This window comes from Emydura macquarii, unplaced genomic scaffold, assembly GCF_026122565.2.
Source record: "Emydura macquarii macquarii isolate MOO-44397 ecotype Brisbane River unplaced genomic scaffold, CSIRO-AGI_Emac_v2 contig_2948, whole genome shotgun sequence".
NCBI classification, from domain to species: Eukaryota; Metazoa; Chordata; order Testudines; family Chelidae; genus Emydura; species Emydura macquarii.
The window spans coordinates 1,520,391-1,546,892 of NW_027133085.1; the positions used below are offsets into that span (position 1 = coordinate 1,520,391).

Below are 26,502 nucleotides of genomic sequence, written 5' to 3' on the forward strand. Positions count from 1 at the left end.
AAATGAAAACGTACCTCAATGTGCTTCCCAGGATCTACTATCTCAAAGATATCTCTCATAAGGGTACCCCTCTGTGCTCTCTCTCCCCACTGTATATCCATGGGAAGTCCCAAAAAGGTGTCTAATGGGAGACATTCCCTTAAGAGCAAGGTATAATCACTATAATTTAACTGAGGCACTGTGGTAAGCTGTGCAAACCAGGCAACCACATTGTCAGGGGTGATATTTCCTAAAGCTTTTTTCAGTGCCTGCACTTGCTCAGGTCTCAGTATCTTACTCACTTTGGTGGTAGTGTGGGTGGTGGTTTCCGCCTCCCCCTCTCCAATAGTCTCTTTCTTGATCTCCACAATCACAGGAGCCATAGGCGCAGTAGCCCGCGGTATACCCCCCTCATCCAGCTGTTTTACTATCTGCCTGAGAGGAGCATAGGGGGAAGGACGTTCTATGCTCTGAGCTGACTGGTTCTTATCCCACGCAACCGCTGCATAACAGAGGGCTGACAGATCAAAGTCCTGCATACCATCACTCTCTGCACCATCGCAACCTCCATCTGCCTGCAGGGCAGCAATAATTCCCTGAGCAGCAGCCAACTGCTTTGTACACTGACACAACTGCTGCCAACAAACTGCACGGGACTGGCCCTCAGTTTCCCTCTCTTTCTCCTCCAGGACAACGCATACCGCAGCTTGCGCGTCCTTACATTTCGCTTTCCAGATATGAGCTGTTTCCTTCCACTGTCTAGCTTCCTCTTTGTAATCCTCTGCATCGCACTGAGAGTTAAAGAGCAAATTAGCCTGAGTGAGACAGTGGGACACTGAAGATTTATACTCTGTTTTCAGTTTCTGTATTTGACCTTGGCATGCTATCAATAGTTCATGCAGCTCCTTGTTTTCTTTGGCTAACTTCCCTAACTCTTCAGTAAGGGTTTTAGATACTAAAACAAGTCCATGTAAAGCAGCCAAGCGTTTTTTCTTACGATCAGGCTTTGTCTCTATGAATTGTTCCCACTGGAGCATCAAGTCTCCATATGCTGTTTTACCCTTAAATGCTCCTCCAGACCATGGATTTTTTTTCCTGGCCCTCTACAAAAGCTTCCATATCTGAGACTGGTTCTAGCGAAAGCAGGGCGGGAGTGGCAAGCCCTTGACCGCCTGACTCTCAACACATTCCTGTAGAAGACATAATGCCCCCCTCCTGAAGCCAAATGCAGATACAGCTTTGCGGAGAACCATGCCAGACAGGTTGCTATCCTGCCGACATGCAGTGAGAGAAACCCTTGCACTGTACGCCTCAAAGATTGTCTCACTCACAGCTGATGGAGCCCACCCAGCAAGGACACCAATTGTTGATACTGGACACTTAGTGATCAGTGTGAATACCAGTGAGACACGGATCACCCAATTTGCAGATCAATAAGGCTTAATGTGCAAGTTTTTCTACAGATATACTAGTTGAACACAAAGCCTAAAATTAACTACAATACTCACTAAGCCTGGAGAGCCAAGCAGTCACTCAGAAGGCTGTATACAGGAACGACTTTCTTCAGGAGCCCCGCCAGGGAGTCAGTGGATCCTCTGGTCCGAACGGCAGTACCTACCACGGAGTCAGGTGTTGATGGAGCGCACCCATTTGTCTACCTAGTGACTTCCTATACCCTTCATAAATAACTTTCACCTAATTACCTCTCTACTCATTATCATATATACTATTTACCTACATTGGGTTTTCACCCTTAACTACATTCCATTCTCACCACGATAATTGGGGTTGTCAAAACAACAACCGGTGATAGGAGGGGCCATGTAAAAATATTCTCCTTGGCAATGAAACAGTGTACCCCCAGACGTTCAAGGATAACTTGTTGTTCCCATCACCATTATCTATGTGCAGCTGCAAGCAATACATATATGCAGAAACTGAGACATCTGCAAGGTTAGTCAGTAGTCCTATTCATCTCTGCCAACTGGAAGATGTCATGCTACAGGGGTCAGAATAGCCAAGCAAGCAACTGAAGCTATGCTAGGCCTGTAGGACAGTGGTCAAGCAACTCAAATTGTACTGGGCCTCCAACACAATCAATTTGCAAACACCTAGAAGATAGGTTATAAATAACAGTCAGCATGGATTTGTCAAAAACAAATCATGTCATACCAGTCTCATAACTTTCTTTGACAGGATAAAAAGCCTTATGGATGGGGGAAGCAGCAGATGTGGTATATCTTGATGTTAGTAAGGCTTTGGATACTATCTCAGATGACCTTTTCATAAACTAGGGAAATACAGTGTAGAAAGATGGAGCTACAATAAAGTGGTTGCATAACTGATTTGAAAACCATTCCCAGAGGGTAGTTATCAGTGCTTCACAGTCAAACTGGAAGGGCATATCAAGTGGGGTCCCGCAGGGATCGGTTCTGGGTCCAGTTCTGTTCAATATATTTATAAATGGTTTAGATAATGGCATAGAGAGTACACTTATAATGTGTGCAGATGTTACCACACTGGGAGGGGCTGTATGTTCTTTGGAGAATAGGATTAAAATTTTAAATGATCTAGATAAACTGGAGAAATGGTGTGAAGTAAATAGGATGAAATTCAATAAGGACAAATGCAAAATACTCCACTTAGGAAGGAACAATAAATTGCACACACAGAAAATGAGAAATGACTGCCGAGGAAGGAGTCCTGGGGAAAAGGATCTGGGGGGTTATAGTGCATCACAAGCAAAATATGAGTCAACAGTATAAAACAGAAAAAGCAAATATCGTTCTGGGATATATTAGCAGGAACATTGTAAGCAAGACACAAGAAGAAATTTTTCCACTCTACTTTGCGCTGATTAGGCCTCAATTGGAGTATTGTGTCCAGTTCTGGGCACTACATTTCAGGAAATATATGGACAAATTGGAGAAAGTCCCGAGGAGAGTAACAGAAATGATTAAAGGTCTAGAAAACATGGCCTATGAGGGAAGATTGGAAAAATTGGGTTTATTTAGTCTAGAGAAGAGAAGACTGAGAAGGGGACATAAGTTTTCAAGTCCATAAAAAGTGAAAGGGTGAAAAATTGTTCTCCTTAACCTCTGAGGTTAGGACAAGAAGTAATGGGCTTAAATTGCAGCAAGGGAGTTTTAAGTTGGACATTAGCAAGTTTCCTAACTGTCAGGCTAGTTAATCACTGGAACAAATTATCTAGTGAGGTTGTGGAATCTCCATCATTGGAGATTTTTAAGAGCAGGTTTAGAAAAACACCTCAGCGATGGTCAGTTGTTACTTAGTCCTGCCTTAAGTGCAGGGAACTGGACTAGATGACTTCTCGAGGTTCTTTTCTCTTGTTCATTTTTATGAGTCTATGTACAGTTCCCATTGACTTTAAGGGGAGCTATGAATATTCAGCACCTCTGGAAGTAGTGGTTCAAACTGTATGCCCACAAATTTAGTATGTATGTGCCTATGGACAGTACACTGTATGTATATTATATACAAACTGATGTATTTTAGATGCAACTCTTTGGGCCAGGGACTGTCATCTGTTATGTTTATACTATATGTAGTACAATGGGGGCAAACCTGGTTGAAGCCTTTAGGTACTACCTTTGTGTAAACGTTAAATCATTATAGTCTTATGGTATTGTCCAGATGCCCCAGTCAGATTCAGGGCCCACTGTGCTGGATGCTGCACATCCCGTAGTAAGTATCCCTGTCCCAAAGGATTAGTAATCTAGATTAACACAAGACACAAGTGAGTGAAGCAGGGAGAATGTCGATGGTGGTGATAACCCATATTGCATAGACTAGCTACATGCACAGTTTGTAGGGTTCAAGTCTTTTCTTTAAAAAATACAAATAAACTGTTGGTTTGTTCTTACTTTTTCCCTTCATTCAATCTACTTTCTTTCCTTCTGTTCCCATATCTTATGTTGCATATCCTATTTCTTCCTCACTCTTTGGCTGATCTATACTAAAGAGTTTTGTGCTAGTGTACACACTACAGTCACCCCCTGGCCGACAAAACTGCCCTGTTTTTGCGACAAAATAAAGCCACCTTGATGAGACCTGGTCTATACTGCCGGTGAAATTCGCTAGCAGTCGACAGGAGATACTCAAGCTACCTAGCTTAGTTTGTGTATCTCCTGTCGACTTCCTAACTTCTACCTAGCACAGCGTCCCCACTATGCTGTGCCGCTGGGAAATGCCCTCCCGTTGACACAGCGTTAATCTTTTTGTGGGGGTTGATTAACAGCGTCAACTTCCAGATTGATTGAACGGGTCTCCACATCTGCTCAATCAATCCCGCAGAATCGATCCAGCAACGCCGACAGTGCCGCCATCAATATAGACATACCCCGAGAGGTCTAGGGCTTTTGTCGACAGAGCTAGGGCAATGCAGTGTCAGTGTAGACACTGCGTCCCCCTATAGCGGTGGAGGGGCTGTTATACTTGTCAATTTCAACTCTCCATTAGAGCGGTGAAATTGACAAGAAATCGGGCAGCGTGCTGCAGGCTAGGCGCAGGGTGAGAAATCTGGTTCCCAGCTGCCAGCTGGGACTGGGCAAGCTGGTGGCGGCTGGAGCCCAGGTCCTGGAAATGAGCCTGAACCAAGCGGGATGCAGCGGCAGGTGGCTGCCACCCGCTGGAAGCCGGGAGTCAGGTGGGATGGGTTGGCTGGCAGCTGCCACCCGCTGTGAATCGGGACAGGGTGGGTTGTGGGTGGCTGCGAGCCAGGAGGGACATGGTGGCTGCAGTGGCAGTCCTGCTGGGACTGGGGTGTGGGAGGGAGGCATCCCACAGGAAGCCTGTGGGCTCCCAGCAGGGATCAGTTCCCTCTCACTGCCCCTTAGGTCGGTGGAAGTGGTCCTAGTGAGGACACAGTCCACCGACCCAAGGAGAGCAGTGTGGTGCTGGAAGTCAACATGATTATGTTGACAAATTTTTCTAGTGTAGACAAGGTCTTAGAATCACTTCTTTGTCTTTCTGTACCAATATATCTTTCTTCTGCCTCCCACTCAATTCTCCCCCGTGTGCTTTTAATCTATCATCTTCTCATCCTCCAACCTCTGCATATCAGTAGTGAATGAAGTAATTCCTCTGTGTTTATGTGTTTAGTAAAGTGTTTTTGGTTATGGGGGGATTGTTATTTATATAAATCTCTAAGGTACTACGATGTTAGAAAAATGCATTATTTCATCAGTCATAAAAATATAACATTAGGTTTGAGGTACAAAAGACTTGAATACCTCTTGTCGAAAGAATACCAGAAAGTAAACTGGGAGAGTTAAGTTTTAGTTAAATAATAAAGTAGTGCTACACTCATCATTCAAACAGTGGAAATCCAGTTCAAATGTCATTAAAAGATGGAAACAATTTATACCTAGTCTTTTAAAGAAAACTTGAAATGTGAAACACACAAAAAGCATGTACTGTAATGGTGTGTAAAATCACATCATTTGTATATCTCATAACATTAAAAATCCAGACCATTTGGAATAATATTAGAGTATACTTACCTGACTATTAAAGTAGAGTTCCCTTATTTTTGAGTGTTATAAAGGCTTCTGTTTTCAAAGCCCTGTAAAGAATTAGATAGTACAATATAGGCAGTAGTTAGTGGCAGGGGATTTGTATTTAAATTCTTAGTAACTGCTGTAATTTAGGGAAATTTAAATCTCATATAACAGAGCAAGTGAAGGAAAAAATCTTGAGTGAGAATAATTAATTAATCTCTTCAATTTTCAATACAGTAACTGGGACTATATGCACATGCAACTCCTATTAATGACAGCATAAATTATATTCATGTATGGAGAAGAATGTACAACTCACTATTTATAGTTAGTATCTCCAAATACAGTTCTTCTTCGAGGCTTGCTCATGTCGATTCCACTATAGGTGTGTACATGCCTCCGTGCATGGCTAGCGGAACTTTTTTCCACTTAGCAGATCCCGTAGGGCCAGCTCCGGCACCCCCTTGAGTCCCGAGCACATGCCACGGGATATGAGGCGCTGCAGGCCCTACACCCCCCCAGTTCCTTCTTTCCTCCCGTGCTAGGTACTGGAACTGCCTGCGCTTGCATTGCAAGTGCGTAATTCCCCATGTTTTACACTTTAAACAGGATTTTTTGTGTTAATTAGTTAGTTAGATAATAACTGTTGTAGTGGTACTTAGAGACTTAGAGATAGTCTAGCTCAGACTCTACCGGGAACAGGTATGCTCCAGTGTCATGGCTTCAAGCCGTGCACTTTTGGTGGGAAGACTTTCCCACTAACTGACCCCCACTGCCTGAAGTGTGGGGGGAAGCCCTTTGTGTGAAGAGAAAGGCTTTCAGACCCCTGGAAAATCCACCTGAAAGCCTGGCTCATGGAGCCCCCAAGCCGGTTCTGAGCCATCCCGCTTTGCCGTGGTATCCAGAGTGCCGCTGATACAGAGGGCACCGTCAGCACTGACCCGACTCAGCACTGTGAGGATGGAGCATGGATACACCTCCGCACCGTCGGAGCAGGCAGGGTGGAGCACCTACCGGCACCGTTGACTTCCGTGGCCGAAGGGAGACGAATCTTGTTGGCCTTGCATATGCCACCGCTGCCCATGCCTCCAAGAGAGAGAAGGGGCTGGCGTTACAGGGAAGCCCTCATTGGGACCCCCTGAATGGCTCAGGAGATCCCTGGTATGGGGAGGAAGATCTCCTGCAGACCGGTTTCCTAGGGTAGAGCAGGAACACTCCCCTAGAAGTCATCCCAGATCACGGTTGCCGGACCGATCTGCATCGAGGCGGAGAGCGAAGTCGCCTGCCTGACAGCGGTCTTGATCCCCCGGCTCTGGGTGAGGTCCATCACACCACTCCGGCAACAAAGAGTTCGACCGCAAGGACACAGCGCCAATCCCAGTCACTAGAGACAGTCTCGGTACCGAGGAATTCGCTGGGCGGTGCAGAACCGGGATGCCGGAGACGGACTCGGCACTGAGGAATTTGCCAGGTGGTGCAGAACACAGTAGCCAGAGACAGGCTTGGCACCAAGGAGTTCGCCCCCGCGCTGAAACAACGCTGAACCCGAAGGCTGGAGACAGACTTGGCACCGTGGAGTTCGCCCTGCGCCAAGGCAGCGCTGAACCCCGGATACCAGAGATGAACTTGGCACCGAGGAATTTGCCCCCACACCGAAGCAAGCCCGGATGCCGGAGACAGCCTTGGCACTGAGGTTTCGCCCACCCCTTACCAAGGCTGCACCAAACTTGGTGGCCAGAGACAGTCTCAGCACGAAGGAGTTCGCCCAGCACCGAGGCCGGACAGGGTGGGTCACTGGAGCTTGACTCAGTGCCGAGACACACAGAGCGCAAAAAGTCCTCGATGCAGGGATGATGCTCGGGTCAGCCCAGCTCACCGGAGCATTGTCTGTACGCCTGCTCTGGCCCCAGCAGCGATGAACCTGGTAGTCGAGGTTGTCATTGCCAAGGGGTCACTCTCTGGAGCAGCAGTACCGTACAGTAATAGGCTTTTGGGCAGCCCCAGAAGTGATCTGTCAATGGTGCCTCAGTGTCCACTTGGGGATGCAGTACCTGGGGGAGCAACCATCAATGAAAGGTGCCAGAGCCCCAGGTGGATGGCCTCAGAGGCAATGGTCACCCCAATGGCTGTAGGGGGCCTAGGGGGATTCCCGGGGGGGACTGGACCATAGTCCGTCAACCCCTCAGGGATGCAGTCAGTGCCTCAAGTACAAGAATCGAAGGAGCAAAGGGGCATCAGACAACCTTTAATATGCTACCGAGGTGCTCCACAGTGTGGTGTCCTTCCTGGCCTACAGAGGGGTGCTCAACATAGTGAGGGTCTCTTCACAAACCCCCTCCTCTGTAGCCCGATGCCTAAATGAGCCAAGAAAAGTATTACACCCAGCCAAGGGGTTTGAATACTGTTCATCACTTCACCCCGGGTCCCTGATGGTGGTTGCCGCCAGCCCCAGGGATGGGCAGGGCAGACGGGCTCTACTCCAAAGAACAAGGACGACTGCAAGCCAGAATTGTTTGGAGAAAACTTTATTCAATAGCACTACCAGCAAGGTGAGCCCCTCAGGGGACTCAGTGAGCTGCTTTGCTGAGGCTCTGCCCGGCAGCAGGCATGGAACCTGTAGGCCATTACAGAAGAGGGTACCATGGGAGCTAGAGCAGCGCTCCTGGCACCCTCAGTTGCAGAGCCATACCCCCTGCCATCGGCTTGCCCAGAGGTTAGCGGCTGCAATCCTGGGCTATCCCAAAAAGGTCCAGCAGCCCATCCGGGGCCCTTCCGTAGATGGGTCAGCCTTCTCTTCGGTTCAGATAGAAGCGAAGCTGCATGGTCTCAGGGACTCCTACACCATGCTGTGTTCCCTGGGCCGTTACGCACCACAGACCTTCAGGTGTCAGGCAGGTCTCCAGGGACAGCAGCAGCAGAGGTGCCAGCCACGACTGTCTCACGACCTACGGGCAATGGGACAGAGTCAGGGGGTCTAGGAGACACCATCCGCCCTGACTGGCTCCTTAGGCCCTCAGTAAGGGTCCTCTCAGCAATAGGGCAATCGGAAAAGTCCCTTCTGCTGGTGAACACAAGGGCAGCGCCCTAGCCTATACCCTCCTTCAGGCTTGGGTGAGCCAGAAGGCCTTTGGACCTCTGGGTCCTTGAGATAGTTTGGTGAGCTAGGGTCCCTGGTCGTCTCCTCCACCCAGCCCCTTGACGCCTCCCCCTTCCTCCCTCTCAGTGGCAATTCCACATCCAAGAGGTTGAGGCCACCTCAGCCAGGAGCAGCGGGAGAGGTCCAGCAGGCAATGCGGAAGAGGTCCTACTCGAGGTACTTCCTCGTCCCCCAGGGAAAAAAAAAGTGGGGGGGGAGGGGCACGGGGATTTGAGGACGGTGACAGACCTATGTCATCTCACAAATACCGCACAAGGGGCTCAAGTCTCACATGGTTCCCCCAGCTCCAGTAGTGGAAACGGGAACCCGGTATGCCACCCTGGATGTCAGGGATGCATATCCTCAAAGGTTCCTTCCCTTTGTAGGGGTTGACTCCTTCTAATGCTTACAGCTTACCCCACAGTCTGCTACTTGGCCGACGGTGTTTGCTAAAGGCCTGGCATGGTAGCTGCGCGCTTGATGGTGCATGATCCGCCCAAGCAGGCCCAGGTCCCAAGACCAGAGCAGGGTGAGCCGGTCAGGCGTCTCTTGTGGCTGGCGGGTCCTGCTGGTAAATGCACAAAGTTCACGTTAACTCAGGTGCAGCCTATGGAAGGCATCGGCGTGACCGGTTGTTTCCCGAACCAGACCTTCTTGCCCTCAGGATGGGCCACATGCACAAATGCCCTATGACAACAGCCAAATGTTGCTGACAGCTGATAGGTCACAGGGTGGCCTGCACCTATGGGGTGAGGATAGCTAGCTTGATGCTTAGGCCACTTCAGTCATGGCCCCGGGATACAGTCCGAGCAGGCAACTTCTGCACCGGGAGGCTACGATCACCTCTCCTGCCCTCCCCCCAGCCCCCCCAAAAAAACCGCAACAGCAGCAAGCCCTAGCCTCCTGAGATGGTGTACGACTCCTCGGGATGTGGGAAGGGGCGTTCCGTTCATGGAACATCCTCCTTCAGTTACCCTTATAGCGGCTGCCTCAAGCAGAGGGTAAAGTGCCATATCAATGCTCAACTTAGCTCACAAGGCGTCTGGCCAAGGGAGGAGAGGCGTCAGCACACCGATGTGAAGACCGGCGAAATGCTCGCAGGGCTTGCGTCCCTCCGCTTTATTGAAGGCAGGGAGGTACAGGTGCTGACAGACAGTACAGCGACCATGTACTACATCGACAGGTGGCGGGGGCCCATTCGTCAGCCTTATGAAGGGAACCTATCGGTCCTTAAGACTTGGCGGTGATCACCTCCCGGGAGTGAGGAATGGCGAGGCAGACCGTGTCAAAGGATCGCTCTTCCTCACCACGAGGGGTCGCTGCGCCCACTAAGGGCGTCTACGACCATCTGGGGGGGGGGGTTTCCCTCAAAGGGAATCTGTCTGTATCGGACTGCAGCATGAGATGCCCGCAGTGCTGCTCTCGCCATGGTGAAGGGGCGGGGCGCTCGCCAATGCCATTCACCTGTAGTGGTGAGAGACCTTCATATTCACTTTCCCGCCTTTCCCCTCCTGCGTACGGTCCTGCTCAAAACGAGGAGGGGCTAAACAGATGCCATCTCGATTGTTCCGGCTTGGCCACTCCAGCACGGGTTCAGCATGCTGCTGCATTTCTCGATCACCCACCTCGGGAGCCTCCGAACCAGTGCGATCCCTGCTCCAAGGATCACGGTCATCTGTGGTGCCCAGACTTGGACCCTCAACACCTCAGGGAGTGATAGATCGGTGGCCGAGAGGCGATGAGTGAGCCACTCGAACAGCCCAGTGAGTACCGATGGGTAGCAGAAAGCCCTCCACGCAGGTTGTGTACCGGATTAAGTGGAAATGGCTGTTGCCTGCTAGGAGCAGTCCCAGATACTCTGCCTGGCCTCTCGCCAGTATAGGCGATCTGGGAAATACTTGCCACAGCTAAAGTTCCAGGGACTGACTGTGGCCTCCCTGAAGGCCCACTTAGCAACCATAAGCCTTCCATCAGCCACTAGAAGGGGGTCAGTCCTCCCGTCAGATGGCGGTTTGGTCCCTGAAGGGGGTTGGAGGCTCTATCCGTAAGCCCGTGACCCAGTGCCTCCCTGGGATCTCAACCTGGCCCTTCCTGGCCCATGCCCCCCTCCCCCCTGAAACCCATGGCATCATGCCCTCTACTCTGGCCTTCCGGGAAGGTGGCCTTCCTGGGGGTATTTACCTCAGCAAGGAAGGTCTTCAGGGTCAGAGCTCTGACCTCAGAGATCCTCCCTTATGCTGTAGTCTATAAGATAAGATTCAGTTGAGACCACACCGGGCCTTCTGGCCCAAGGTGGTTGTTGCCCAGTCTCTTTGGACCAGTCACATATCCTCCCCAGGTTTCCCCGAACCACATGATCCGGAGGAGAGGAGAAGGCAACACTTGCTAAAATGTGAGTGGGGCCCTGGCTTCTACATCAGATGTACGAGGCCGTTCCAGAGAGCGACGCAGCTCTTTCTCACAGCATCCGACTAGGTGAAAGGGTCACCAGTCTCCGCCCAGCGAAATTTCCTTGGGAATAATTTCCTGCATCGCGTTTGGTCATGAGCAGGTGAAGGTGCTGCTTCCGGACTCCACAGCTCACCCAACAGAGCTCAAGCTCCATCTATAGCCTTCCTAGCAGAAGTGCTAGGGCAGGGCATCTGCAAAGCAGCTGCCAGGCTGGCACTACATACCTTCACATCCCACTACGCCTCTGTCCAAAGCGCAGGAAGGAGCAGGCTTCAGCAGAGCTGGGCTGCAGGCAGCTCACCGCTAACTTCGGCTCACCTCCAGGGTACTGCTTGTTAGTCACCTCTAGTGGAATGGACATGAGCAAGCACTCGAAGAAGAAAACAAGGATACTTACCAGTAACTGATGTTCTTCCAGATGTGTTGCTCATGTCCATTCCACAACCCAGCGCCCGTTCCCGCTGCCGGCGTTGGCAGAAAGAAGGGATTGAGAGGGCGTAGGTCTGGCAGTGCCTCATATACCGCTGCATGCGTGTGGGACTCCAGGGGGTGCCAGAGCTGGCCCTACGGGATCTGCTAAGGGGAAAAACGTTCCGGTAGCCATGCACGGAGGCGTGCACACACCTATAGTGGAGTGAAGATGAGCAACACATCTCGAAGAACATCAGTTACTGGTAAGTAACCTTATTTTTTAACTCCCATGTCACTGTGGATAAGCTTAAGGATCATTATAGCTATTAAACAGACTGGTGTTAGTATAGTTATATTTGTTTATTTTTTGTCTTTATTAATATAATTTATTCTTATTGTTTCATTTGCCACCCCTTATTCTCTATCCTCCTATTTGCTGTTTAGAATGAGATTTGGGCTCAGAGTTGATTTAAAACTGTACTGCAGATATGGTAAGTGTAGTCTGCAGCCAAAGTGCAGTACAGTTGCTTCAGACTGAATTTACAACTTCAGGCAGAATTGACAGCATCAGTAAATTGGAGTTAATTTTAAAAGTTTTTTATTCATTCCCTATAACGTAATTATTATTTCTTTTAAAGTACCGTCAATGTACCCACCTCGCAGTACAGATAAAAATAAAGTCTCTATTCCAGAGAGTTGGCATTCTCAGTAGAATTACACACATGTGCTTAAAGTCAGATATGTGCCACTGTGCATTGTTGAATGGGGAGCCAAGTTAATATGAGAACAGTAAGAGGAGAGGGCAAACACAGAAAGAGTAGTGGAAGAGAATGAGGTGGTGGAGAAAGAATGGATTAAACTGGGATTGACTTCTTTCCATTGACTTCAGTGATATGCGAATTTGGCTGTCTTTTCCTTCTTTTCTTTTTTCATTCTCACAGATAAACCAAACAAATGACATCATTCTGGGGAAAATGACCCACTTTACATTTACAAACTCCTGAACTATATATTTCACATATTTCAGTTGGGAATACTTTTGTCCATTTCTGGGTGTATCTTGGATTTTCTTGTAATTTCAGTATTAGTCATATTATGTATCTTTCCAATTATTTTAATTGCACTACATCAGCCTTTGGTTATTTTATGAAATTGAGAATTTATCAAGGTCAATTCCATTTATGAAAGAAGGGAACAGTGCAGATATCCTTACAGAGGGTTAGGAAACACACAGATAAGGATGAGTGAACTCTGAACCAAGCCTTTTAGCTGCATTCTTTAAAAGAACCCTTTCCTTCTCTAGAAGAAAGCTGTCCAGCTGAGTGATATACAGAGACTGAAGCTCAAATTCTATAGTGAGAGAGAGAAGAATTTGATTTCTTACCCTATTGAATCCCATTTCTTTTGATCTTTTCTGTGCTTCTTGCTTTTCAAGCCAGTTAAGTGGCAAAGCTTAGTCCAGTATTCACTTGTCTCTGCCCATAGAAAGAATGACCACTGGGCAGCTTTAGTTCAGCCTATGATCCACTCATTGTCCTCATTACAAAACCATAACTTAGATATGTACCGTTAGACAATCTTTTAAAACAAGTAGGGTATCAGTAAGCAGCCTACAGTGGCATCATACAAAATGTATTCCTTTTTCATATTAAACAGAGGACTAATAGCCATTTAAAAAAATCTGCACATGAGATGAGAGGAAGGGCATGAAGTTACAAACTGCAGCTTACTTGAAATATAAAATGTAAAAGTATGAGGGACCAATACAGTGTTTTTTTATAGCATGTATATTTTTTACTGTGTATATTTCCAACCCTCTCTTTCAAATTCCTCTGAAAACATACTTTTGTGAGGACTTCCACTGTTAATCCAAATACTGAATTTAAAATAAATAAAAGAATTAAATTTATATTTAAAGTAATTAAAAAAATTGATGCACTCAAGCAATCTGTTCTCTGCAGGAATAACTAATCTTTGCAAAAGAAGTTTTCTCCTGATTGTATCTACTGTTGTCTTTTTCCTGACTATTTTCCCTACCCAACAATGTCTGTTTTTCTTGTGCTTCTGATCTAACTCATGGAGTTTCTCTTTATTTACACATAAAGTGCCATGTACAGCTTTGTTACAATATATAAATTTATAATTTACTTTTTAAAAATCTTATCAATTATACAGATTTAACCAATGAGTATTAAAAATGTAACAGCCAATGAACTGATAATTTATACTAAAATTCTGCCCTACCTCAGTTTTTGGGGTAAAATGAGGAACACTTAAGAATGGAAAGTTGGTAACATATGCAAAAGTCACATAATTCAGATATTGTAATTGCATGACACATAAGACTGACATATATAAAACATCCCTAGTGAAAATAACTCTGAGCACTAACCAGTTTTGCTAGATATTTCTTAATCCTAAAAGGTAAATATCGTGGAAATTTAATTTTTTCCATCTGTATCGAAACAATATAACTAACCATTTTAATAAGACTTTAAATATGCTAATAGCACATCAACTAAAATAATCAGTTAAACTGTAATTTGTATCACAAAATTGAACATTACTGGAATACTGCAATGTGTTCATGCTGGGTGAAATTTAGCCAGGAATGGTGCTGAGCCTTCGCATGGCTTTTCACAGAAAACAAGACTTTCTTTATTGCCCTTGCACACTGTAGAATCTTTCAGTGGGCCATTTGGTGGAGAGGGGAACTACTTATTTGATCTGCACTTATGTAGATCCAGTGACCCTAAACCTCTGTAGTAGGTATGGTGAGAATGATATGAAATATTACATAGGCAGAAATAGGGACTTTGGAGCAGATGGCTTGCGCATGGTCTGTGGTAATCCTTGCACAAAGTCTTGTATGTAAACATTTCACCCCTATAAAAATGACCATGTAAACAGTGAAAAGGCTAACAGCAGCTCATTAAAAAAATTATGGACAAGTGAAACTGACTTTCAAAGTGACATCTGAGGTACTTCTTGGTCCTAAAAGGGATCATAAGATTGGCCATACTGGGTCAGACCATGGTCCATCTATCCCAGTATCCTGTCTTTTAACAGTGGCCAATGCCAGGGGCTTCAGAGGAAATAAACAGAATAGGTACTCATCAAGTGATCTGTCCCCCATCACCCATTCTCAGCTTCAGGCAAACAGAGACGAGGGACACTTCAGAGTATGGTTTGCATCCCAGCCTATCCTGGCTAATAGCTGTTGTTGGACCTATCCTCCATGAATTTATCTAGTTCTTTTTTGAACCCTGTTATAGTCTTGGCCTTCACAACATCTTCTGGCAAAGAGTTCCACAGGCTGACTGTGTGTTGATTATTTCTAGTCCTTCCTCTCCCCTGCATCTAATATGTACCTGCTGCACATGAATTTGTGCCTGCACTACATGTAATTCAAATTGAGCGGTAACCCATACTCACAGAACTAAAGCCCTCTCCTTGTATATTCTTCTGTGCAATTGGGTAAATGAGTTATTGTACCACATGTGTATTTAACACAGGGGTTTGCAATCTTCCTTACAATTCCAGGACATTGTCCATCTCCTGACACATAACTCACATATGTCCACTCTAATTTTTCTTTGCCATTCTAATAAGTGGCCACTTAGCTAGAATGGTTTATTTTACTATCACAGTTTTGGGAGAACCGCACCTTTGACCCCAGCTGTGGTCTGCTCAGTATCAGGCCTCTAGTAGTCACCTCTTTCTGGTCAAGGACTCATGCTCATCTTCCAGAGCAGGGGTTTCATTTGTAGCTGCGTGCAGTTGCAGTGTGATTCTCCCAATGCATCTCAGTCACTCACAACCTGCAGTTTCACCTTCTCCCCCGACCGCTCCCAGGGATGAGTGGTTTACTAGTAATTACAAGTGACCATCCACCTATTTCAAAGAAAACTACATTTATTTAAGGACAAAAGCATACAGAGAAAACATACAAAACAATAAAAGTCACCCATAAGTCATATGAGGACCCTGGCAGGTTCAAGTTCTTCTAACTTTTCAGCAGGGATTGATACCCTTTTGGACCAAAAGTCACATCCATTTATCAGGGAAAGGCCCCTCTGTCAGAATAAACTCAGCCTTTTATCCCTAAACTATTGCTTTGTCTTACAGCCTCCTGAAAACAGACAAAACCCAGTTACTGCTCCTCTTCCTAGGTCAGGGGTAGTCAATAGGCGGACTGTGGGCAAATCCAAATTGCCAGATGCTTTTGAACAGAGCTTGAAATCTTTTTATTTACTCATTATCATTGTTTTTAATTATTATTATTTTCTCTGGAATCTGGACCTTGACTATACCTTGACCAAGAAATTTGGACCTTGACAAAAAATAATAGACTACTCTGCCCTAGGTGATTAAGCCTCAAGGCTAGATATCTGCATAGCCAGCCTTGGGATTTTGCGTTAATCACCCCCTAGTGATTCTATGTTCCACAGGAATCCAGCCAGTGAGCCAAGAACATACAAATACTACAAAGGGCTATGAATATTCTATGGGCTCATATTGTCAGGCCCATCTCAATAGAATGGTCTTTGAAGTTGTCGTCCTTTCAAGGCTGGCTTAGACATTCAGATAACATTCATAATATTAAATGCAGTAGTCTCGTGGCTGGCCTGTGTTGATCAGATGTGTCACACAGACAACTTTCATGTAAGAACTGTGAATGTACTTTCTATAAATCTGTGTCCGCACTGGGAGCTAGGGGTGTGATTCTCAGTTTGTGTAGACAAACTCCTGCTAGTTCTCATCTGCATTAGCATGTTAAAAGTAGTAGTGTAGCCATGGCAGCACAGATAGCAGTGGCACTGTGCAAGCCACCCCAAGCACAAACCTGCCTGAACTCCATGGATATGTACTCACACAGCTAGCAGCTGTCACTGCTGCCCAGTCTACTGCAGCTACCCTCTTATTTTTAGCATGCTTACTCAGATGAGAGCTAGTGTGAGTATGCTCATAGTGTAGACATAGCCTAAGTTTCATAATGCACTTACACTGTGTAGAGAGTTCACATGCTTAACATTCACATGTAAAAAAACCGAATCCCTAATTTCCATTCTGGATCTCTTAGCAAGCTGATTGTAATAGAGCACTGGTGGATAGGTCTGGAGGTGACTGGAAAATATGTTAAGCGGGTAACTGCCTACTACAGCGTGAGTTAAAATGGAGGAGATAGAAAATGTCACAAGGACGGACATTTGGCCTGCTGTTGAACACTGGTGACTGCAGAGAACAGATAACCATAAGCAAATTTCATTGTTTAATATATAGAATCATAGAATATTAGAGTTGGAAGGGACCTCAGAGGTCATCTAGTCCAACCCCTGCTCAAAGCAGGACTAACTTCAGCTATATCATCCCAGCCAGGGCTTTGTCAAGCCTCATCTTAAAAACTTCTAAAGATGGAGATTCCACCACCTCCCTAGGTAACCCATTCCAGTGCTTCACCACCCTCCTAGTGAAAAACTTTTTCCTAATGTCCAACCTAGACCTCCCCCCCGCAACTTGAGACCGTTGCTCCTTGTTCTGTCATCTGCCACCACCGAGAACAGTCTAGCCCCATCCTCCCTGGAACCCCCTTTCAGGTAGTTAAAGGCTGCTATCAAATCCCCCCTCATTCTTCTCTTTTGCAGACTGAACAAGCCCAGTTCCCTTAGCCTCTCCTCATAAGTCCTGTGCTCCAGTCCCCTAATCATTTTTGTTGCCCTCCGCTGGACACTCTCCAACTTGTCTACACCCTTTTTGTAGTGTGGGGGCCCAAAAATGGACACAATACTCTAAATGCGGCCTCACCAATGCCGAATAGAGGGGAATAATCACTTCCCACGACCTGCTGGCAATGCTCTTCCTAATGCAGCCCAATATGCTATTAGCCTTCTTGACAACCAGGGCACACTGCTGACTCATATCCAGCTTCTTATCCACTGTTATCCCCAGGTCCTTTTCTGCAGAGCTGCTGCCTAGCTTGTCGGTCCCCAGTCTATAGCTGTGCATGGGATTCTTCCGTCCTAGGTGCAGGACTCTGCACTTGTCCTTGTTGAACCTCATCAGATTTCTTTTGGCCCAATCCTCCAGTTTGTTTAGGTCCTTCTGTATCCTATCCCTACCTATCTATTACTTCTTAAAGTAACTTGAAGTTTTGTATGGTAAAATACGCCAGCCTAAGGTGGGTAGTACAAGATATGTTAGGCAACAAAAGAATGGGTCTGTAAAACCAAAATCTTTCCACATTTAACAAAATCCAATTCTTACTAGCCAGAGATAAGAAATAATAAGTTCATGACAGTCCAATGACATGTTCCACCCTTTCATTACGAATAACATTGCAAAGACCTATGGAGGTGGTCAGGCATCAAAAAAAGCTCTCCACCTATAACAGAGGGTCAAATTTTAAATCTGAAAAATGTCCTGAAAGTTTTGTCATACTGCCAACTGGCTATGCATCCACAACTGCCTGCAAGTTCATTCTCTGAAGATTCTTTGCCCAATAACTATTTTCCAACAATTCAAAAAAAATTGGAGTAACATTTAAAAAAATATTAAACTAAATTTAGTGCTCAAAGTGCTGGATTTACAGTTATTGAGATTGGAACACAGAATAGTTAAGAGATGGACAGCAGCAGATGCAGATTTCCACATGCTGTCCTGTCACTTTGTGCCTTTGTAGAATCTGAAGAAACCACAGTTAGGTGATAGAAGGTGTCTTCTAATTCTTTGGCAGTCCTGGTGAAACTGGCTGCAAAGTGCCACTTCATGCCAGTTATGGTGGTTATTCATTGGGAAGTGGACTAAGATCACCACCTAATTTCACATTTGTTAAATTTTCCCTCTAGTTCAGTGCCATCAATGTTATCTGCATGGGACACCTATGGGAGTCCCAGTGTAGACAGGTCATTGGCACATTAAACACCTTGTCATGTAACTGTGACAGACCCCGAGGGTACAGCCTGGATCGTGAGACCACTGTGTCCCCTTTTACTCTCTGGTTCAGGATACCTCTGACACTGGTCTGCTAGTGACAAGCAGCCCCTTCAGGCTTCACTCTCACACAGCCATTAGCATGTGAAGGGGCACCCAAAGTTACATGCAACCTCTCACAGTCTCTCATGAATATATGCAGGGAGACACCAATAAATCCCCCCAGCCTTGCACTCCAGAAATGTACCGTCTTACGGTGCTTGAGACCTCCTTGATCAGTGTAAACTCATTAGCTTGCCACTTCATCAAAGGATAGTGGACATGCACCAGCCTTTGTAATCTGAACAGATTACCCAAAGACTTTAGACAAACTCACTAGTAAAGCTAAAACATAAAAATAAGTTTATTAACTACAGAAAGATAGATTTTAAATGATTATAACTGTTAGGCATAGAGGTCAGAGTTGGTTACTTAAGAAATAAAAGGTAATATCACAGTCTAAATCCTAAACTTCATGAGACTAAGGAAGATTTGCATCAAGTAGTTTTTCTCACCCTACTGAATGTTGCAGGCAGAATTCAGTTCATAGTTCATACTAACTAGAAAGCCTACTTAGGACAATCCCTCTCCCTAGTTCAAGGAGGCTTCTCTTTATTTCCAAACAATTTTGTTTCCAGGTGCTGAGATGGGGGTGGAGATAAGCAAAGTGGTGATGTCATTACCTCTCATTTTATACTCTCTTCCGGATGCTGGAAAGATCCTTGGTATGTCATGGGGGTTAGATAGCCCCCATCATGTATGTGCTCTCTCAGGACTCTCCAGGAGGGGCCCACTGGGAGAGTAGATTCTCTTTAATGGGCGATCAATACATGGCTGGCTAGTCCTTATGTAAATCTATCTTGGGAGTGTTAGTTGCTCCTTTGTTGTCATTGAAAAGCTAACTGTGAGCATCTCCCAGACGCACAACATATTTCAGTAACATACATATCGCAAAACTTTATAACTTCACGTGCAATGGTAATACATACAATTCAACAGGATAGTAATGTTCAACAGATCATGACTTTTCAAATTATATTTCACAAGTCACACTTTGTACAAAACATATCATAATCATATATTGGTGGTGAATATGTGGATACTGGGTATCATTTTGAGGTATAGTGTGTCACAGCGACCCTCTTCTGAACTGAGCTCTTTGACGTTGTTAAAACACTGATGGCAGTTGGTGGCCCATCTTCAATAGAGCTGTTAACAGTGGTAGAGTTAAATAGGTGGTTGCAACCCTAGGGAATTTTTAGTAAGCTTCCCTAGTATAGACAACTCAAACAGCCTTCAGGCAGTAGAGTTTCAGTCACAGTGACTTGGATTAGATTTTAAATGCTGACCCGAAGATGGAAAAACTTCATTTCCTATTACCAATCCCTGGAACAGCAAGTCTTGTTTGTATTCTTAATGTTCCCAGAAATAGCTCTGAAACTTTACATTTATGATTTTAATAGTTCCTGATATTTATTGCCTATAAAATGTTTGATGGGTTCTTCAAATTTTGCAGTTTTAGAATTAAGTAGAAAACTTTAGATGATTAAAGATTTCAATCTTGATGGCTTTAAGCACTGTTTGTGGACATATGGCTAAAGTCACCACCTGCAGAAGCAAACTCCCTGGAATAACTTGTTCAGTACAAAGGAAAATGTCCATTGGATATACCAGATGTAACAACTCCCTCCCCACAACCACTCAACCCTGCCCTAAAATGATAGTTGAAAGCTTCTGCTGCTGGGGTGTCTCCTGTGACTTATTTTTGGGCTGGATCACTGCTGCTCAGAAAGCTAAAATGATTAAAGGTACACAGAGAGATGAGAGAGGCTGTTCTGCAAACAGGAAATCCTCCCACACTGCCACAGTGAACTCCAAATGCAATAACTGATCAGTGGTGGAAGTACTCACAGAACAATTCTTTCACTTCTCCCTCCTCCCTCCCCAAAAAACTCCATAGACAATGACAGTTTTCTTGGTGAAAAATGGCCTCTGCTTTGGCTGAATTCAGTTTGTGCTCTTCTTTGGTCCCCCTCCACTCTCCCACCCCTGTCAAATAATGATGGAAGTTTTGATCTTTTGGTGAGTTAAGCTTAACAACTGCTTCCCAAGGTCCAATTTTTAAAAATGTATGTTTCTTAATAAACAAGAGGTTATTCCTAATTGAGCTATAAAATGCTCTTTGTGTTTGCACTGTATTATCTTCATTAAGCCCTATCCCAGCTGCACAGTTTGAATTCTGAGCAGTGATTATCAGCTATTTGAATATGGAATATAAATTGAACAGGCTGCATTAGCACATCAACATACCTCTTTAGTAGGGTATTATTAGCATTAACAAGGTAACATAAATTCTTATCTCTCTCTTTTAAGTGACAACTGCATATATTAGTAGTATTTTTTTCATGCTGCATTTTAAAAATAATTTTCCATGTGCATTTTAGAATACTTTTTCTATGAAAGAATATAGGGAAGTAGAGAAAAGATGACCTTGTGTTTAAGGGACTAGGTTTGAGGCCTGGCTCTGTCTATCTTCCTTTGTGACCTTTGATAAGTCACTTAATTTCCCTGAGCCTCAATTTCCCATCAATAAGATAACATGGGTACTATGTTGTCACCGTTTGTCTGTCTTTTCTATTTATACTGTCTCTAATATGTGTATGTATAGTGCCCAGCAGAATGGGGCCCTCATTTCAGTCGAGGCCTTTAGATACCACAGCAGTACAAATTGTTGTTGTTATATCTTTATGAATACAGATAGAAATTGTATGCACTTCTTTTTAAATAAGCCATTTAGAGGGCACACTTTAGATTTCTGCTTTCAATCCCTGTTGTAGTTTCCAACATTTTCTCCTTTGCAATTGAATAATTAAGCACAGATTTATATTTTGTTTGACAACTGCTTTTTGCTGTACTTAATGGAAGCTTTCAAATATGAAGATGAAATGTCCTCTTAAAACATTAAGAAAAGATATGTAAATGCTATAAACTACTTACCAAAAGACAGAGGCCCTAGTCACATTGGTTATTATTTACACAAAAAGTGGGTCATTACAAAACTTGATTATGGCCCTGATCCTACAGTGCAAAACACACATGTGCTTAACCTTATGCAGGTGAGTAGTCCCATTAAGCTTATTGGCTCTGCACGTGTGCAGTGTTTGCAGGATTGGGTCCTAAAATTGTATTATCTTTCATGGCAGCATTTCATTTATACATTTATAATCGAGTAAGTTGATATAATTCATTCAAGCCTTGTATTTGTTGCTTCCTGTACTATGCTGAGAAAGTGGCAAGTTCTCCTTTTTCTGCCATAGTGTAGGAGGGTCCTGAATGGGAAAGCGTGCCAGAAATCTGCACAGGACATCTGTATCTCCTTTGCACCAAGGAACTGTTTCCATTCCTGGAACTCTTTCTGTTCCACTGCAGAAGGAAGTTGGGTGAAAGGCAGATAGAAGAAGGAACAGGGTCCATGTATCTATGCTTAAACAGATCCATTATCCATTCCTCCCTCACCTGTGGAGGGAGAGCATACTTGTTACAGAGGTTACCTCGGCCATAAGACCACAGACTGCCTTTACTGCTGCTCCAGGAGCTGGTCAGGACGATTGTCCCCCTGTGTTAAAACCACAAATACAGAATTGGCATTGGGAGTAGAATTTGTCCTAAGCTATTTTGCAACTGAGACTTAATCTGAGCTACTCAGATAACCTGCAGCTTTGGGAAAATGTGCCCTGCAATGTACAAAGAGACTGCTTAGTTTTGTCTCACTGCTAGATTTGTGTTACGAATTACCTGTTTTGTTTGGGGTTGTTTGGTTTTAGGGAAGGTGCTACTGCGTAAGTGTAAACCAGAGGTCTGGTCTCAGAGTGTGTTTGAAAATTTTGTAATTCTGGTATTGGCTGTCTGGAGGCAGCCATCAGACTTAGTTTATAAACAAGTTTAAAGAGTTTGTCCTGACTTGTACTTACCTGTAGCAAGATATCTTCACAGAAAACATGCAGGTGCTTTGTCTTTAGCAATAGAGGCTATCACTTCTTTGAGGGCAGCGTGGCTGCCCACTCTTTTCTTTATACTGGAATTGATGAAAGAGCCAAAGGGAAGGCTCTAGTTTTCTATTAGAGCCAGAGTTTGCCCCTAATAGGCAGAGCTAGGAAAGGGTCATGGGCGATTTGGAAAGGGTTATAGGTGGTCAAGGCCATTTATAGTATTACAGTAGTTTCTAGAGGTCCCAACCAAGACTAGTGTGCCATTGTGATAGATGCTGTACATACACATATTAAGTGAGAGTCTCTGCCATTAAGAACTTACAGTCTAACTTGTGCAGTTGGGGAAGCTTTTAAACTGAATTGGAATTCATCTGGTTGAAAGTCCTATAGACATGTAAGACTGTAACTTTTTAACAATTGTTTTACCCGATTATATCCATTTCTGTAGATCTTACTGTTCTATAGCTTTCTGAAATAGTATCTAGAGGTAGGCGATAAATTAATTGGCTGACATATAGTATTGATGATCAAATTAATCTTTGCTCACATGCAGCAAATTTTTAAAAGAAAGGTTAGTGGACCAACCAGTTGGAGTTACTAATTTAAAAGCCCAGCCTCAGATCACTTGTGTCATTCCAGGTGAACCCTGATTCTGTATAAACCTTAGCACCACAGTGGGAAGCGAGATGCAGAGGGGCCTGGTCCTGGAATGAAAAAAAAGTTATCAATGTTTCTTAAATCAATCCAATACTTTTTCCAGCTCTATTCAGTACGAAATGTACTGTATGTAGATACACTGGAGTCTCACGTACTACCCTGTCAGTTGAGTGCCCATTTAGCTTTATGGGATTAATCGTTTCTTTAGTTCAAAGGGTTTATGGACTATGAACATAGGAATCTAAAATATTAAACGTAAGCTGCAAAAATCAGTTTGATAAGGAAAAGAACTGAGTCAAGACATGTTATCTTGGGATTGAAATAAATCCCCGTCTGTGGAGACTGGGCTGTGCTGCACAACTTAGAAGGTTTTGTTTATTTTTTTGCTGTGGTGGAAGAACACAAGCAGAAAAAGTAGTACCATGGGCCATTCAGCTTCCATTAAAGTTAATAGTATAACTCCTATTGACTTCAGAGGAAGGAAGATTGGCTTGATTCAACCAACATTTATACATGCGAGAAGCCTGATTAAGTACTCTTATAAAGTTATTCAAAGTGTAAGTGTTTGCAGGATTGAGGCCCAAGTCTGCAAGTTACTGTATGTAAGCAACATCACTGAAAGAAGGAAAATCTCCACCCTGCTATTGCCCATCAGAGCCCAGAGTGCTGTAAAAGTAGCATATAAATATGTTTTCTTTGCCGACTTTTCATATTAATTTTAAATTAAAGTAGCATTAGAAATATACTATCTACATTAAATATGACATTCACACCAACTTATTTACAGCAGCCTCCTTCCATAGGCTACTTACTTAATCATTTTTTTTTCTACATAAAGACAAATAGGTACTGTTTTGTATGCAAGTGTTGAAGACAGTATTTTGTATAATTTCCAGTAGAAAAACATGTAAAACGTGGGTTCTGACTACTTGATTACTGTCGAACTAGTATGGATCCAAAGAAACAATGTGAGAGAGAAATCACTTAAAAGGTTTTACTGTGCAATTTAAGAACTCCAACTATTGCAGTCCTTCAACTATAGATCTATGGTATGTGATTAAATATTTCTAAAGCTATTAGTGTAACAAAAAAAAGTGCCTGAATATGTACAAATTGTATGAGAGAAACAGAAGTGTGCTATGGGTTGAATAGGGGCAGTATTTTGACAAACCTGTCATCTGTGCACCCATCACAGTGACACTTCCTTTACTTGTTCATGTTCACACCTGTGATGGAAATATGCGTAACTGCAGTGTGGAGACACTTAGATTCCAAACCAGTCTTGTTACCCTGGCCACCCCTCACTTTTATGGGGTTTAGTCATTAAAAATTCTCTGTGCTTTCCCATTGTATGCAGGAATTATAATTATTTTAGCAGTGTGTATACATTCTGTTTTTCTATGTTTAAATAAACTTTAAATAGGTCTCTCAAATGTATTCTACAAGACTACATTAACATACAGTTGTGTAATTGCACTCTAGTTTACCCAGCTGATTGTAGTTTTACATTTCTGCTCACATATTCTTTTTTAATCCACCCAGTTAGCATTTTTAAGAGCCACGCTACAGCATTTGGTTTTGTTTGCTTGATTGAGCTTTAAATATTGCCTCAAGACACACGATAAGTTTTATTGGTCCTCTAATACATGACAAGGGTGATTTGAAAGCAAACAAGTGCCTTCAGCTATCCAAAATGTAGATTAATTTACCAATAAAACATACCCTGGAGTGTCTTAATTCTATCAGACTATAGCTCTCTACATTTAAGTTAAATGTATTTTAAACAAATGTTTTGGTTTTATTATTTCTTATAACACATCCATCCCCTATGAACTATTTTCGTTTAGTGGAAGGGCGAGAAGAAATAATTGGAAAAAGATAGTCATTTTAAATCATTGCCTGTTTGCAGTTGACTTCAATGCCATCTTCTCATTGTTCTCTTTTCTTTTCTCTCTTGTTGCCCTTCTCTTTTTTGCCACCTGTTTTCCCTGTCTGTTCTTCTGTCGGTTTCATTTCCTGCACAGTAAACACTAGAGGTGATGCTTCACAGTTAAATTGGCCCTCTTAGGAAGTACTGGCATTAGTGAATGGTCAGCTTCAAAGGGGTATGCCTTCTGCATCTCATCCCCTGTTCATCTGCACCCCTTTGCAGGAAGCTGAGTTGCATTAAAGTTAAACTTTTGCAAAGTTACTAGTTCAATTTCTTAATTACAGTTAAATTTAAAAGCAGCCCATTTACCTCAGAAGCATTGCAATTGAACAAGAGAAAGAAAGTCTGTGTGTTTGTGGGCAAAATGTGGGGAATAGGGCACTTGAATGGAAAAAAGGCTACAAATTTGGCTCATAGAAAAATTTCTGCCAAAACTGTTTTTTGATAGAAAAATTGGGTTTTTGACTAAATGAATCTTTTTGTGAAAAGTGTTTGGCCTTCGGTGGAGAACTTTGACTTTTTGTCAAAACAGACGCACAAAAACAAAAGTTTTGGCCAAAAGATGAAAAAAAAAATTAAAAATGCTACTGCAGTGCATCATGAGTTGTGGTTCAAGTGCTCCATCCTTCCATTCTCCTCTATGGCTCTAGTTCCCTGGCTAGACTACATGTGGACCTGAGGTTGTGATGGATAATCAAATGAAATGAGTTCACAGTATGAAGCTGTGGCCAAAAGAGCTAATGCAGTCCTGGGCTGCATAAACGGGAATCTCAAGTTGGAGTAGTGAAGTTATTTTGCCTCCATTTGGTACTGGTGCTAGTTAGTGCTGGAATATTGTGTCCAGTTCTGGGGTCTACAACTCAAGATGGATATTGATAAATTGAAGAGGGTTCAGAGAAGAGCCATGAGATTGATTGAAGGATTAGAAAACATGCTTTCTAGTGATAGATTCCAGGAGCTAAATCTATTTAGCTTAACAAAGAAAAGGCTAAGGGATGACTTGATTACAGTCTACGAGTACCCACATAGGGAGCAAATATTTAATAATGGACTCTTCAGTCTAGCAGAGTAAGGTATAACATGATCCAGTGGGTAAAAACTGAAGCTAGACAAATTCATCCTGGAAATAATGTGTAAATTTTTAATGGTGAGAGTAATAAACCAATTTACCAAGCAAGGGTTGAGCTGAATTCCCCATCAGTGACAATTTTTCAATTAAGATTTGATGTTTTTCTAAAAGCTGTGCTCTAGGAATTATTTGAGGGAAGTTCTATCGCCTGTGTTAGACAGGAGGTCATACTAGATGATCCCAGTGGTCTCTTCTGTAAATGTATGAATCTCCCTTGCTGCGGGTGGTGGCTTGGCAAGAAGGGGAGATTGTGATGCATCCTGAGAGATGTAGTCTTGCCAGATAGCCTGATCCACAGAGGAGAATGGGGGCATAATGTGTACAAACCTTTA

The 26,502-nt window shown here is 43.9% G+C and overlaps 1 protein-coding gene across 1 annotated transcript in view; it reads left to right on the plus strand.

The window, feature by feature from the left end:
* The window catches only part of TMEFF1 (transmembrane protein with EGF like and two follistatin like domains 1), a 203,637-nt gene that overhangs the window by 91,316 nt on the left and 85,819 nt on the right, over positions 1–26,502 (plus strand). The gene's annotated exons all lie outside the window — the stretch shown is intronic.